General features: G+C 41.3%; 1 protein-coding gene and 2 long non-coding RNA genes across 3 annotated transcripts in view; 2 read left to right on the forward strand and 1 right to left on the reverse strand.

The window, feature by feature from the left end:
- The window catches only part of LOC143916321 (uncharacterized), a 59,487-nt gene extending 57,716 nt beyond the window's left edge, over nt 1-1,771 (reverse strand). The window contains exon 1 of the long non-coding RNA XR_013260968.1: nt 408-1,771. This is a non-coding gene — a long non-coding RNA (uncharacterized LOC143916321). The remainder of the gene's footprint in view (nt 1-407) is intronic.
- The window catches only part of LOC143916841 (uncharacterized), a 504,240-nt gene that overhangs the window by 297,043 nt on the left and 191,341 nt on the right, over nt 1-15,856 (forward strand). The window lies entirely within an intron of this gene.
- LOC143916320 (uncharacterized) lies at nt 4,813-12,487 on the forward strand. Its single transcript, XR_013260967.1, has 2 exons — nt 4,813-6,376; nt 8,933-12,487. It is a non-coding gene; the product is annotated as an uncharacterized LOC143916320 (long non-coding RNA).

The following is a 15,856-nucleotide window of genomic DNA, read 5'->3' on the forward strand; positions in this document are numbered from 1 at the left end:
CATGTCGTAACACGGTCCTTTTGCATTTACATGGACGAAAGCTGACCTGCGACGATATTTAAATTTCACCCAATTAAACTTTGGTGAAACAGATTTCCATACATATATTAATCCCGAAATCCAAAAAATTTGCGGGATAGGCTCTTAATGTTCATTCAATTCGTATCAAATATTGTTAACTTTTACATATAAAATTATGTACTTCTTTGATTCAGATGCGAGGTGTTTGATTGAACATCATTTATGATCTTTAAATATTTCAGTCAAATGACAACACCTGTCTCGATATTCGATTCGATTGTGGAGCATTAATTCAAGTATTACAATTTTTCATGTTCGCAAAAAAATTTAAGCACCTAAGATTTTTTATTAGACAAAACCTGCCTGGATATCGGACTTGATAGTGCATAATATTATACTTAATTGACCATTATTAATTATATATCTCATATCATTTCGAAGGAGACTTTGTATGTATGTAAGGTTTGTTGGGAGCGTCGAAAACAAATCAAAGATTCTATGACGACGATATCGATATATGTGGTTGAATATTATTTGTTTTCGATTCAAATAAATAAACAAATGAATATTTACTATTAGTTTCGCCATGTTTAAAATATCTTAGTATGAGAATTAAATAAAATTCCACATCATATTTCGACTATTCTTATGGATTAATAACAAAAATTCGTTTATTTTATCGAGGTAAGCCAGTTATCAATAGAATTTTTGTTATCAATCAAAAATAATAGTCGAAATATGATTTTTTTAAGTGGAATTTTATTTAATTCTCATATAAAGACAATTTAACATATTATCCCTATTAATTCAATTCAGATTCGTGTAAATAAAAGATAGTACGAGCGTTTAGCTCGCAATTTTACCGATTTAAAATTCAACGCACTTAACCCTTTAACCAATTAACCCTTTTAAACGAAAACAAAAAATAGTGTGGCCAGAACACTATCCCAATAAACATCTTTCAATAGAAAATACTCGATATAAATAGTATTAATAGTGGGAAAAAATCCGAAATGAAAATACGTACTTTTGATTTGAACTGGACGACTACTTGGAGAGATTTGAAAGCTGAAAAGTATTATAAATGAATGATAAAATACCCGACTATAGATTCCAATATTCATTTTGAACCGGAAATTAACAGATTTTGAAACATCGACCGAACACCAAGATATATAAAAATCACGCGATTTACAAAACATATCTGCGAATCTCGAACCAATCAATATTTTTTATTACCAGATTCGTATTCACTGGGCATAGATCTATAAGAAAATTCATATCTCGTCTCTGAACCAAAAAAAAAGTCGTCATTGTCGAACAATGTTATTTTACATATGTATAAAATAATTTTGTAACGTGACGTTCTCCCCGTTGTCCCATCGGGCAACACTAGCCCATATTTCGGGTTGCAACCCTGAGATTAACACTCCTGTCGCGGGAAAGGAGACGAGGCCGCAGTCTTGGGCATTCGCATCTCGTCAGCCATAGGGTACCTCTGCCTGTGATCTCTCCCGTGCCCGTCTCCAGAGAAGACTGGGCCCAGATATCCGCCATCTTGTTGAAGAACCGCTGTGAGGTTGAGTGGATCATCACTCCCTCCCCTGAGTTCCAAAACCACATCGACTGCATCCTCATGCAGCTTCCGGAGAAGCGTTAGCCGTGGGAGGACCGACCACGAGGAAAGCTGTTATCGACGAGACGAGCCAGCAATCAGGAACCTCCCCGATAATTATACTGTATCCCAGGTTAGTCCACGTTCCTAATAACACGATTCCTGGAAGGACGACGACGTATCCGCCCTCTGCATCTCCCACCGCGAGATCGGTATAAGCGCGCGCAAACCGTTCGTTATAATTTATAATTAACACTAATAAAAAAAAATTGTAACAACGAAAATCCTTATTAATACAAAGAATTAAAAAATTATTATAATAAACTCTGTACTTTGTAAATAAATTTAGATTAAACTGGTTTATATATATTTTATTTATTTATCTGTGACAGGATAGTGTTGATTCGTCACGATACGTTTGAGTTTTGGAATATTTCTTATGTAAAATATAACGTTTTTGTACGAATGAATAATATCCGTGAGTGATGTCGTTGAGTGTTAGGTCCGTGAGCGATTTGTCGTGACACCAGAAAACTACCGAATAGTCAATTAGAATTGGATACGATGCCAATTTTAGATTTCTATTAAGCTTTGAAAAAAATTCTTAAATGTATAATTCCTATAAATTCGAGCATAATTTGGAAAAATGCCTGTGACGCTAATTATGATTAGAGGTAGGATAGTCACAGTGCTATCCATTGTTCGGCAAACCTCTAACAATGCATTTACAACCTTTGAACTATACACGGCCTCCTCAGGCTCCGGTGACTAATTATGATATACAGCCGTGGCCAAAAGTATGAAGCACCCCGTTTTTGTTGTTGATATTATTGAAATAGAACATTTTACAATCGCTTGATCAGGATCAGGATCGGTAACACATATTCCGAGAATATGAAATGGTAAATATCCCTTATTTTTTGTTTGTGGATGAAAGAGCATTTTGTTTTTTTATCTTATTTTTTTTGCTTTTTGTTCTATTTATTTTTTGTTTTTCTCCCCTTCTCGTTTTATTATCAAGGCCATTGTGGCGCATTAGGTTCTTCCTGTAATTCCACAATGGTCCAAAACTTTTAAATAAATAAATTTCTGTACTTTGGCTTATATTGGTGTAGGCGGGGTACTGTGTGTTGACCGTATCCCAGCCTAACGAAACACTGTTGTGCTTGTTTTAATAAAGTTTTATTGTTTGTCTATGGTTGTACAAAGGTATTATATTTGGGCAAGAGTATGTCGTTCAGCGGTTTCTGGATATGGTAGAGTGTCGCTGGCTCGGCATTCAGCTATGTTCAGAAGGTCTCTGGATGCCGCAGTGTGTTGCTGGCTCGTTGTTCGGCTATGTTCAGAAGGTCTCTGGATGCGGCAGTGTGTTGCTGGCTCGTCGTTCGGCTATGTTCGGAAGGTCTCTGGATACGGCAGTGTGTTGCTGGCTCGTTCGGCTGGTTGATCTTCCAAGTCCGCGTAGTGTAGTGGTGGCAGGTCAGGAGCTGGATGTCGACTGGTCTGCTGCTGTGTGTCGACGCTTGCTGCTGTGGGTCGACTGGCGTTGTTTGGGTTGTACCTCCTTTTATAGTGTTTCTGGTATCGCCTGACCCATGGTGGTGGTTGTTGATGCGTAAGCGAGGAATGTGCTTTTGTCGATGGGGTGGACTTTTCTGGAACGATTGGCGCCGTTCCGCTCGATGTAGTTTAATGGCTGCGGTGTGCTTCGACTGGTTTGTTTCCGCTCGATTGGTAGGGGCGTTCCGCTTGAGTTTAGTATAATGGCTGCAGGTGTGCTTCGACTGGTTTTGTTTCCGCTTGACTGGTAGGGGCGTTCCGCTTGAGTTTAGTTTAATGGCTGCAGGTGTGCTTCGACTGGTTTTGTTCCGCTCGAGTGTGAGGGGTGGAACTTTCTCGAAGGTTTTGGCACCGTTCCGCTTGAGTTTAATATAATGGCTGCAGGTGTGCTTCGACTGGTTTTGTTTCCGCTCGACTGGTAGGGGCGTTCCGCTTGAGTTTAGTATAATGGCTGCAGGTGTGCTTCCACTGGTTTTGGGAATGTATTCTGCGTCGCAGTAAATGTTTTGATGAATGTGACGAGATTCCCACATGGGCTTATATTATATTAGCGAAAGCTCTCGATGTGTTTATTCACCAATTTTTTTTTTATTATTTCATTCATCATCAAATTTAATTAAAATGTCACAAAATCGCGAATTGGAAGAATGGCAACGAGCAAATATTGTGTTATTGAACTCTCAAAGAATGAGCCAATTAAAAATTGCCCAGAAAATGAATTATTCACGTGGAGTAGTTCAAAACACGCTAAAACGCTTTAGGGCAACTGGATGTAACACATTCAAACCCAGATCGGAAAGTAAAAGGGCTACAACAGGAAAATTACGTCGTCAGAGCAGTGGCGTAACTAGGAATTTTGGGCCCGTAAGCAAAAAATCATCAAGGACCCCCCCCCTCGAATTTTTAAATCGAAATACCAAATTTTTGGTTTCGCAACGCAGTATTCATATAAATATAATTATTAATATATAGTTTTCTTAATTTAACTCACCTATTTTAAAATTTCATCTTTCGAGCCTTACTGTTTGCAAAATCATGAATTAGGTTTTTTAGAATTCCATTTTGGTTGCTTCTTTGTGCTCAATTGTAAGCAAACATGGTTCATTGAGTCTGGTTTGACCAATCAAATTTCTTTTTTAATCTTAAATTATTTTTAATTTATTGAATGTTCTTTAAATTTAAAATTCACGGGGGAGTGGGCTAGTTGCCTGCTTCAGGGGAAAAGTCTGGACTGGACTGCCGCTGCGTCTGCTGTGCGGGTTTATATAAGGAAGTTCCAGACGTGCCGTGTGCAGAGATGTCTTTGTTTTCAGGGCACGTGTTCTCGGGACACGTGTCTAATCCGTGTGTTGACCTGTTTTCAGGACACGTGTTTTATAGCTTTGGCCTCGTATATTTTATGGCTATGGCATCAGCGCCAGGACGTCGTTCATTTCCGAATGCTGTCGTGTGCCACATGTACACGCATGCCACGTGTAAACGTCTTTCAAGGCGTGTGTTGCAGTCGCCCGATGACAACACTGTTGGGTTTCGTTCGTTTTACGATCGAACGATGAATTCTTCCTTCTGGGATAATAAAAGGGGACGTTGCCCTCGAGTTCTGCATGTTCGTACAGGATATATGGGAACACTGTTTTTGATTCGAAATAGCACAAGTTGTGTTATATTCCTACAGCCTTATGGTCAGTGCCGGTTTTAGGAGGGGAGCTGGGTCGGGCGATGCCAGAGGGCGCCGAGTAAGTTAGGGCGCCACTGGATGCGCCAAGGCGCTTTAAAATTTAAAATTAGAGCGGCAAAAGCCGTACACTACACAATTTTTGATTAGAGGACCAAAGCCGCTTCTAAATTCTAAAATGTAAACAGGTTTATACTATGTTTAGCTTCAATATACCGCTGGAATATTCTGACTGATTCACTTGCAATTATATTCCTTATTATCTGACACATGATGAGAAGCGAGAATAGCAAGTGTCAAAGCAGTAAGTTATCAAATTGTTTACGTTCATGATGCTTTAATTACTTTATCAGAAACTGAAAGAAAGGATCCAGGTGTAGCTCATGAAGCAACCACATTAGTGGAACAATTAAAAGATTTGAGCTTTCTTGTTTCATTAATTGTTTGGTACGATGTTCTTTTTCAATTAAATGAATTTTTAATTTTTAGATACATTAGTGTCAATGAAAGAAAGATTCGAACAGTTGAATAAATATTCAGAAAATTGGGGTTTTGTGTATTTTGTAAAAAATCTACCGGAAAGAGCCGATCTTCTAATTAAGCTCACCATAAAAAAAATCTGATATTATTAGTAATGAACTTAGCGATGAACCTATTAATTTAAAAGCATGTCTTTCAAATAAAGTTCAAGGCAAAATTAATCCACTCAGTGAGCTAAATTTTATTAAACAGCATGATTTACAAGAAATGTATCCGAACATTTCATGTGGCAATTCTTACCACACGGTGAACAAATTTTCAATCTCTGGGAAATAACAAGGTCAACACTGATGGTGAAAATATAGCTAAATTTATTTTGCTATAACCTCTAATTTGATTCCCACTGTTCATCATAATTTTTTTAAAAAGCCTTGTATTTCTATGTGATTTTTTTATCTTGGATCTTTTGTTTGGTTTTCGATGGTTGTTTGAGTGTTCAGTGATTTCGTTAGTCTTCGATGTGACTTGTATAATATTATATCACTTGAATGAAAATTGTTTGTCTTGCAATATTATTTTGTTTAAATATTTACCATTATTTTGTATCTTTTGTTTACTTTTAATTGTGGCCTTTCTGTTTAACTTTTACTTTTCATTTTAACCGAAATTATTAGTTTTATTCTAATATCTTACTATTTAGCTTTCTATGTATTTTTTTTTTCTATATTAAATTATGGCCTCGATTATTTTTATTTAATTTACTAGCTGAACCCGGCATGCGTTGCAATGCCACAATAACGCATACAATTCCCGTTCCCATTTGTCGGAAAAACGCAGACAGCGAACATATTTGAAATTATTGCGTTGCAATGACACTCATTCCCGTTTTGGGGCGATTTTTTTTCACAGTAATCTTCCCGGACATGCATACAACAAATCCTGAAAGTTCCATTGTAATCAGTTCAGTGGTTTAGGAGCCTATACGAGACACACAGACAAACATTCAATTTTATATAATACTAGCTGTATTACCCGGCTTCGCTCAGTGTTTATAATATAAACCGCTTAAACATGACTAAGCTAATTTAATTAAAAAAAAAAAAAAAAAATTTAAAAATTAAAAAAAAAAATTTAAAAAAAAAATTTAAAAAAAAATAAAAAAAAAATAAAAAAAAATCAAAAAAAAAATCAAAAAAAAAAATCAAAAAAAAAATTTAAAAAAATCAAAAAAAAAAAATCAAAATTTTTTTTTGCCTTCTAGGGCTTCGCCCTCGGCGCCCCCCTGAGCCTTTGCCTTCTAGGGCTTCGCCCCTCCACGCCCCATGAGCAATTGCCGTTTAGGGCTTCGCCCCCATGATCAGTTGCCTTTTAGGGCTTCGCCCCTCCGCGCCCCCATGATAAAAAGCCGTCTAGGGCTTCGCCCCCCTAAGTTAATGCCTTTTAGGGCTTCGCCCCCCGCGCCCCCAAGATTAATTGCCGTTTAGGGCTTCGCCCCCCTTAGTTAATGCCTTTTAGGGCTTCGCCCCTCCGCGCCCCCATGATTAATTGCCGTCTAAGGCTTCGCCCCCATGATCAGTTGCCTTTTAGGGCTTCGCCCCTCCGCGCCCCCATGATTAATTGCCGTCTAGGGCTTCGCCCCCCTTAGTTAATGCCTATTAGGGCTTGCGCCCCATGAGGCTGGGCCCCCCGGGCCCCCTTCGGGGCCCCACGGGGCTGCGCCCCTTGTGGCGCCCCCTTTTGAGCCCCATGGGGCTGCGCCCCATGAGGCTGGGCCCCCCGGGCTTCTAGGGCTTCGCCCCTCCACGCCCCATGAGCAATTGCCGTTTAGGGCTTCGCCCCCATGATCAGTTGCCTTTTAGGGCTTCGCCCCTCCGCGCCCCCATGATTAAAAGCCGTCTAGGGCTTCGCCCCCCTAAGTTAATGCCTTTTAGGGCTTCGCCCCCCGCGCCCCCAAGATTAATTGCCGTTTAGGGCTTCGCCCCCCTTAGTTAATGCCGTTTAGGGCTTCGCCCCCCTTAGTTAATGCCTTTTAGGGCTTCGCCCCTCCGCGCCCCCATGATTAAATGCCGTCTAAGGCTTCGCTCCCATGATCAGTTGCCTTTTAGGGCTTCGCCCCCCACGCCCCCAAGATTAATTGCCGTTTAGGGCTTCGCCCCCCTTAGTTAATGCCTTTTAGGGCTTCGCCCCTCCGCGCCCCCATGATTAAATGCCGTCTAAGGCTTCGCCCCCATGATCAGTTGCCTTTTAGGGCTTCGCCCCCCGCGCCCCCAAGATTAATTGCCGTTTAGGGCTTCGCCCCCCTTAGTTAATGCCTTTTAGGGCTTCGCCCCTCCGCGCCCCCATGATTAAATGCCGTCTAAGGCTTCGCCCCCATGATCAGTTGCCTTTTAGGGCTTCGCCCCCCGCGCCCCCAAGATTAATTGCCGTTTAGGGCTTCGCCCCCCTTAGTTAATGCCTTTTAGGGCTTCGCCCCTCCGCGCCCCCATGATTAAATGCCGTCTAAGGCTTCGCCCCCATGATCAGTTGCCTTTTAGGGCTTCGCCCCTCCGCGCCCCCATGATTAATTGCCGTCTAGGGCTTCGCCCCCCTTAGTTAATGCCTATTAGGGCTTGCGCCCCATGAGGCTGGGCCCCCCGGGCCCCCTTCGGGGCCCCACGGGGCTGCGCCCCTTGTGGCGCCCCCTTTTGAGCCCCATGGGGCTGCGCCCCATGAGGCTGGGCCCCCCGGGCCCCCTTCGGGGCCCCACGGGGCTGCGCCCCTTGTGGCACCCCCTTTTGAGCCCCATGGGGCTGCGCCCCATGAGGCTGGGCCCCCCGCGCCCCCTTCGGGGCTTCACGGGGCTGCGCCCCTTGTGGCACCCCCTTTTGAGCCCCATGAGGCTGGGCCCCCCGGGCCCCCTTCGGGGCCCCACGGGGCTGCGCCCCTTGTGGCGCCCCCTTTTGAGCCCCATGGGGCTGCGCCCCATGAGGCTGGGCCCCCCGGGCCCCCTTCGGGGCCCCACGGGGCTGCGCCCCTTGTGGCGCCCCCTTTTGAGCCTCATGGGGCTGCGCCCCATGAGGCTGGGCCCCCCGGGCCCCCTTCGGGGCCCCACGGGGCTGCGCCCCTTGTGGCGCCCCCTTTTGAGCCCCATGGGGCTGCGCCCCATGAGGCTGGGCCCCCCGCGCCCCCTTCGGGGCTTCACGGGGCTGCGCCCCTTGTGGCACCCCCTTTTGAGCCCCATGGGGCTGCGCCCCATGAGGCTGGGCCCCCCGGGCCCCCTTCGGGGCCCCACGGGGCTGCGCCCCTTGTGGCGCCCCCTTTTGAGCCCCACGGGGCTGCGCCCCTTGTGGCGCCCCTGGCGGGGCCCCATGAAACTACTCGCTTTGCGCCCCCGCGGGGGTGAATCCATTGAAACGAAAAAAACAAATCGGCGCCCATGGATCGAAAAAAAAAAAATCGAATCACGTGTTCGATGACGTCACCGATCTACGGACGACGACGACGACGACGACGAAAACGACGAAAACGACGAAAACGACGAAAACGACGAAGACCAAGGATATTTACATACATACAAAGTCTCTTTCCAAATTATAGATTAGATATGAGTCTACCTCACGGGACCGAAAGTGAAAGGTCGAAAAAGCAAATATCAAAAAAAAGGGTACATGGTAAACGGTACTATGTATATATAATATTGTTACGTACGCCGCGGATTAAGCGAATAGAATCCCAGAGACTGTGTGACCGAACCTATGGGACAGGATTATCTGTAACGGATATCTGTTAACGGATTAACTAAATGCATACCGTGAGACCGGTGTAAGTGGTTTTAGGGATTAGCGACAAGCTAAGTGCATGAAAGCTAAACAATGATTGCACTTCTCATACCGTGGGAATACATATCCGAATACGTGACTATACAGTAGGTAAACAGATTAGACGTCCTGAGAGATCTACCCCTTATAAGGCGGTACGTAAGCGATATCAGGTCATTCTGGACTGAACACTGGCAATACGTGTAACTCCTTAATCATCAATAAATGCTGTGAAACGACTGTTGGCCTTTTACTTGGATCCTCCACCCACCCCTACGCAACACTGGTCGTCAGAAGTGGGATCCAAGATGGGCCGTGGAACAAAGTCACCAGCGAAGGAAGAGAAGCTACAGCGAAGCCATCCTCGGGAGCTGTAGGACAGAGTTCGAGCCATGGAGACACGAAATAAAAAAATGCAGTTTTCACTGCAACACACAGAATCGGTCATCACATATTCGGTTGTCGAATTGCAGTTATCACTGCAACTCGACTTTGACATTATCGGCGGTGGCCGCCGAGAATTCATCGGGATGACGGAAGGAGGTTACGAAACGGGAGGTTTCGTACAAGTGCTGCCGGGAGAGGACAACTTGGGGCGCTGTCAAGGGCAACATCGAGGAGCAGCATCCGGCAATTGCAGAGTCATCCAAAGGGCGACCGGGGCGAGTGCAGTTCGCCAGTCTACTTACGCCGCAAGTAGCAAGAATTAGCGGCTGTAGGTGACGACGATCCACGGGAAAGCATCGTCGTCAGAAGAGGAGCGGAGATCGACTACAACTGAGAGATGTCGATTACAAGCCACTATTCCCTTCAACTGTTTGTTGACGGCAGATGTCAACAAACTGAAAAAAAAATCTAATTGGAAACTAGTCGAGTCTAATTGGAAACTAGTTAACCACCTGTTACGTCACAGGTGTCGTCTCGCAAAGAGTCGGAAAGTAAACGGATTGAAATGGAATTCAATCGGAACCATGCAACGGCAGAGAGGCACATTTATCAGATTGGATAAATGTTGGTTGGTCAGTCGGCGGAGTCAATCAAGTCACTTTTGGGAGGATAGAGGCACCGCTTCAGAGGGAATGGCAACGGAAGCACGTTCTGGGTGGAACGTTGGTCTGCAGCAGGATGCTGGGCCACATGAAAGGAAGACGGGGCCACCGCAACAAATTTGGACGTTGGGGAAACGAGCGACTTGGATCAACCACGTGAGGGCATTTGAAACCGAAGAAACGCCAGATCGCGACTTCAACGAGAGAGAGCGGAACAATTGATATACGTCAACATCGAAAAAAATCTAGTTGGAAACTAGTGGAAACACGAGTACCTGAAAAAATACATGGGCAGTTGCAGCAGTGTTTAGATCATCTCGAAGATGTAACGGGAAAATACATCAGAAAGAAATGGATTTCAGTTGGGTCAATGGAACGGAAAAGAAGCACATTCAACAGAGTGACAGACTGTTGGGTGCACATTTACCAAGGTCAATGGAACGGAAAAGAAACACAACCAGCAGAGTGGCAGACTGAGGTGTGCACATTTTCCAGGGTCAAGGGAACGGAAAAGAAGCACCACCAACAGAGTGGCAGACTGAGGGGTGCACATTATCCAGGGTCAACCGTCATTTTTGTGAGAATGGTGGCGATTCTTGTGGGACATGGCTTTGGAGCACGTTCTGGGTTGAACGTTGGTCTGCAGCAAGATGCTGGGCCACATGACAGAGGAACACTGGGCCACCGTAGCAAATTTGGACGATGGTGACACGAGAGCAATGGACCAAGTCACTTTTGTGAGGATGGGAGCGATTCTTGTGGGACATGGCTTTGGAGCACGTTCTGGGTTGAACGTTGGTCTGCAGCAGGATGCTGGGCCACATGACAGGAATACGGGGCTGCCATAGCAAATTTGGACTTTGGTGATACGAGCAACATGGACCAAACACGTGAGAAATTTTGGACCGAAGAGCTAACAAATAATGATTTCCAAATGTAGAACATCGGATGACTAATTTTAGGGGATTAGAAATGTAACTGTAACTGTTTCCATTGTAAAGGTGACGTAAAGTGAAGTGTAATGTAATTGTTTCCATTGTAAAGGTGACGTAAATTGAAGTGTAACGAAAGTTTAATGTAATTGTTTCCAATGTCAAGGTGACGTAAATTTAAGTGTAACGAAAGTTTAATGTAATTGTTTCCATTGTAAAGTTGACGTAAATTGAAGTTTAACGAAAGTGTAACGTAATTGTTTACATTGTAAAGGTGTCGTAAATTGAAGTTTAACGAAAGTTTAATGTAATTGTTTCCAATGTAAAGGTGACGTTAATCTAACTGTAACAGAATTTAAATTGTAAAGGTAACGTGAATGTAACGGTAATAGAATTTAAATGTCATTGTTTCCATTGTAACTGTAAAGATCACGACTGTAATTGTAAATGTAACTGTGACTGATATCAGAGATAAATGTAACTACTGTAGATTTATCAGTTCGGATTTGTTGGTCAATCGGGACGATTTGACCTAAGAGGGAGGCAATGTTACGTACGCCGCGGATTAAGCGAATAGAATCCCAGAGACTGTGTGACCGAACCTATGGGACAGGATTATCTGTTAACGGATTAACTAAATGCATACCGTGAGACCGGTGTAAGTGGTTTTAGGGATTAGCGACAAGCTAAGTGCATGAAAGCTAAACAATGATTGCACTTCTCATACCGTGGGAATACATATCCGAATACGTGACTATACAGTAGGTAAACAGATTAGACGTCCTGAGAGATCTACCCCTTATAAGGCGGTACGTAAGCGATATCGGGTCATTCTGGACTGAACACTGGCAATACGTGTAACTCCTTAATCATCAATAAATGCTGTGAAACGACTGTTGGCCTTTTACTTGGATCCTCCACCCACCCCTACGCAACAATATATATCAGTGGCATGCGGTGAAATTATCTCTATTTTTGTCATACAGCCTTGTTTAATGTGCGCGCGCAGGATACGGGAGGAAAAGCCTGTTCCTCTCGTTCCTGTTGTATCCTGCTCGCACAAATTAAGTGAGGATTTACGACGGGGGCAGAGACTTTTACCGCACGCCACTGATATATATATATATACTAACCGTTTTTCATATGTATGCATGGTAAACGAACATTTTCGACTTTTTTACGGTCACACATATACATACATACAGTACCGTGCAGAGAAATGGCATCACCTGTAAATACTTTGAATTTTTGGAATTTCTCAGTAAAAGGTCCCCTAATTTCTGAAATACTCTTTTTATTCAAAACGGTAGCATTTCGAACATTTTGAGGTATTCAAAAAATTACACAAAATTTGGACTGAAGATGATTGGGAGAATGTAATCTTTACTGACGAGAACAAGTTTAATCTTGGCGACTCCGATCGAATAAATTGGATGAGGAGAAAGCCGAACGAACATTTCAGCTATCAGTGTGTTACTAGAATAGTTGAAAACCGTTTTTTCAATGGCACAGTGAAGACTAGACTATGAAAAAATTTTGGAAATTTTCGCCGCCTTCTATTGAGCAACATCTTTCAGAGTCAACCGACTTCAAATTTCAGGCCGATTTTGCAAATTATCATCGGGCAAAAATTATATTTATTGTATTTAAAATAAGTGATTGATATCATCAAACAAATTTAATAGCATTTTAATAAGTTTGGACGGCTATTTTTTTTACAAATAAAAAAATACAAAGAAAGTAGATATTCATCACTAAAATGACCAGACAATAGTCCCGACTTACAACCTATCGAATATTTATGGGCTATTATAAAGCAAAGGGAATAAAAACAAAACCCTGGGACAAATTATGAGTTAAAAATGTATGGTTTGAAGAAATTTCGGACATACTAAAAAAAATCGTATTGTCCGTGCCGGCAGGTATCGATGCCGTCATAAAAGCAAGAGGATTGTCTAGTAAATACTATATTGCTGTTTATTGTTGTCATATGTCCATTGCCTATGTATTTTAATTCATAGAAAAATAAATACTGTAATATTATATTAGCTTAAGATATTTGAACATTTAAACATTTGAAATACATATAAGAACAATGCCCTATTGTGCATATTTTTTTAAAATTCATATCTCACCTTAATTTAAAAATATAAATAATCTTTTTTAATCGTAAAACATGTTAAATAGTTGAAATCAAATAATAAAACCAAAAAAACTCGTGTATAGCTTCATGTAATTTTAAAAAATCGAACAATTGAAAGTGATGCGATTTCTCTGCATGGTACTGTATATTCGAATTCCAGATAAACGATGTCATACAAAACTATTCATGATCAATTGGAAACATACACTGTTTCCTTTTTTGGTTAACGGGCGATGGGATATCATAGGTAGTGAGTGAGTGTGTGACTAGTGAGGTGTAGCAATAAAAGAAAAGCATTCAGTTTTTTTTCTTTTATTTTTTCGCAACCATCTGAAAAACAAAAATATCCTCTAATCGGTGGTGCACTGTAATTAATTAAAAAATCTACAATTTGGCGCCTTCAATTTACTAGCATAAGACATGGGAGTGACTGTTGTTTTGGATGCCCTGAAAATTCGATTAATAATTAATTAAAATTATATGTAATAAAAAAGAAGAAATGTGCAAATTTGCCTTTGCTACTCAAACAAATGTTTGCACTTCAACCAGTCATACGTTTTTTTTTTTTGACACTTTTCAATAATTGAAAATGGCTTTCAGCTTTCTACTAACCACTTTCATTCCTTGTCAACATTTTAACATTGAAGATAATCGAGAAAAAAATATGGGAGGTTAATATGTGCCTTCCTCTTTTTTTACCAAAAAAAAGAACATTTTTAATAAAAATGGAGTTATTTGTATCTGTAAACCTTCAGTCTTGTTTGAAAAACAGCTAGTGAGAGAGGATATCAATAATCGTTAATAGATAACGATAAAATTAGGATAATCTATCAGAGATCAAGGAGTATTATTACGTTTATTCATGACATTTAATTTATTTTTACCGAGAAAAAACTTATAATGGCTTTTTACACCATATGTATATCCCAAAATAATCGAGTACATTAAAGAAGGTGGTGCACCAGTGATGAAGTACATATGTATGTTCTTGTAATAATCTAAATTAAATCGATTATCACTTACCTTGACGGCTTTTATTAATTCGAAACGTTTTTTTACGGGAAATTGGGATGCCGTCGGCTGCTTTTGTTAAATGCGTTGCATTAAAATAATTGAAATTGTTTTATACTATGTCATATTATTGACCACCACTGAAATAAAATATGTAATAACGCCAATATGCCCATTATAATAATTTTGTTTAAAATTAATTTAATTGGTACTTAACACTTGCTCTTGTGGCTGCTATTGCTAATTTTTTTTATTAAAATACATAAATGCATATTTATATAAACACAAACATTGAGGGCAGGGGTGTGCTAGGTCTGGCTTGCTGTAACCAGTTGTGGAGATTTTCGAAAATTGGCGACCCGTTAGTTGACTTGTACAGCAAGAAAAGTAATAAGGTAAATAAAATTGATCTCACCTTATTATGGACCACCCGAATTTTCTGAAAACTCCATGAGACCGCGTATTTTTCCCAAAGTACCGGTAAAAATAATAGGTTTTGTAAATTAAATTTATGTAATTCCTAAACCGTCTTATCAATTAAAATTGAACACAGTTTCGTCCGTATGAATTGTCACATCAGTATTTCTCAAAAACTGTGGTGATATCACGTAATAAACGATATCTATCTTATATTAAATTATTATTAATTTGAACGAATGAAGGACGTGTCTGCAAAGTCAACAAATCGTTACCTGGAAATTAGTACATAGTATTAGCAAATTCAGAGTCGTCCATGAAGAAGCATATTCCAACTTTTTTACAGTCACAGCAGGAGTACCGCAGGGAAGCGTAATGGGACCTATCCTGTACCTGATACATACTGCCGACATCCCAACAAGAAAATAAACAATTGCCGATGACATGGTGATTATGATATCGAGCGAATAACAAACAGAGGCGGTTGAACACTTGCAGTGTGCATTCGACGAAATCAACTGATGGACCAAATATCAACCTTCAGGTTTTCATCATATTCCACAAGCTAATTCAGCCAAATATTAGGACTGCATCTCGATTCAAGACCAATGTGGAGGCTTTATATCAAGAAAAAAAATAGAGCACGTTCGAATCAAACAGAGGGGGGGAGATGTATTGGCTAATAGAAGACACTGCAAAAAATTAATATACCATGCCATTATTGGACGTAAGGCATACAACTGTGGGGGTGCAGTAAACCAGCCAATATCAAAACTAGTTTCTTAGGATCATTACAAGGACCTGAAAATGCAAACAGTAAGAGAGGTGATACTGCACCGTCAATCCAATATAGAACCCTTGCAGTTGCTGGAGACAACTCACCAGTTGAGGCGTTTAAAGCGGAAAAAGCCTAACAAATTGGTAGTCTCGATTAAGATTAAGAGATTCAGAAGACCAATTCACAATCTTGGGGGAAAGATTGATCAAGAGAAGAAAAACAATTAAATTTAAATTCAATTAGAGAAGTGCGTATTCTATGCGAGAAAAAAGCAGTCAATTACAATCTTTTCTGAATATAATCGATGAATTCCTTGGAAAGAAACCATAGAAAAACATACAGTTTTTAATTTTTTAGTTTGGAGGATTCAGTTGGGTT

The sequence above is a fragment of the Arctopsyche grandis genome, chromosome 9 (assembly GCF_051622035.1).
Source record: "Arctopsyche grandis isolate Sample6627 chromosome 9, ASM5162203v2, whole genome shotgun sequence".
Classification (NCBI taxonomy): domain Eukaryota; kingdom Metazoa; phylum Arthropoda; class Insecta; order Trichoptera; family Hydropsychidae; genus Arctopsyche; species Arctopsyche grandis.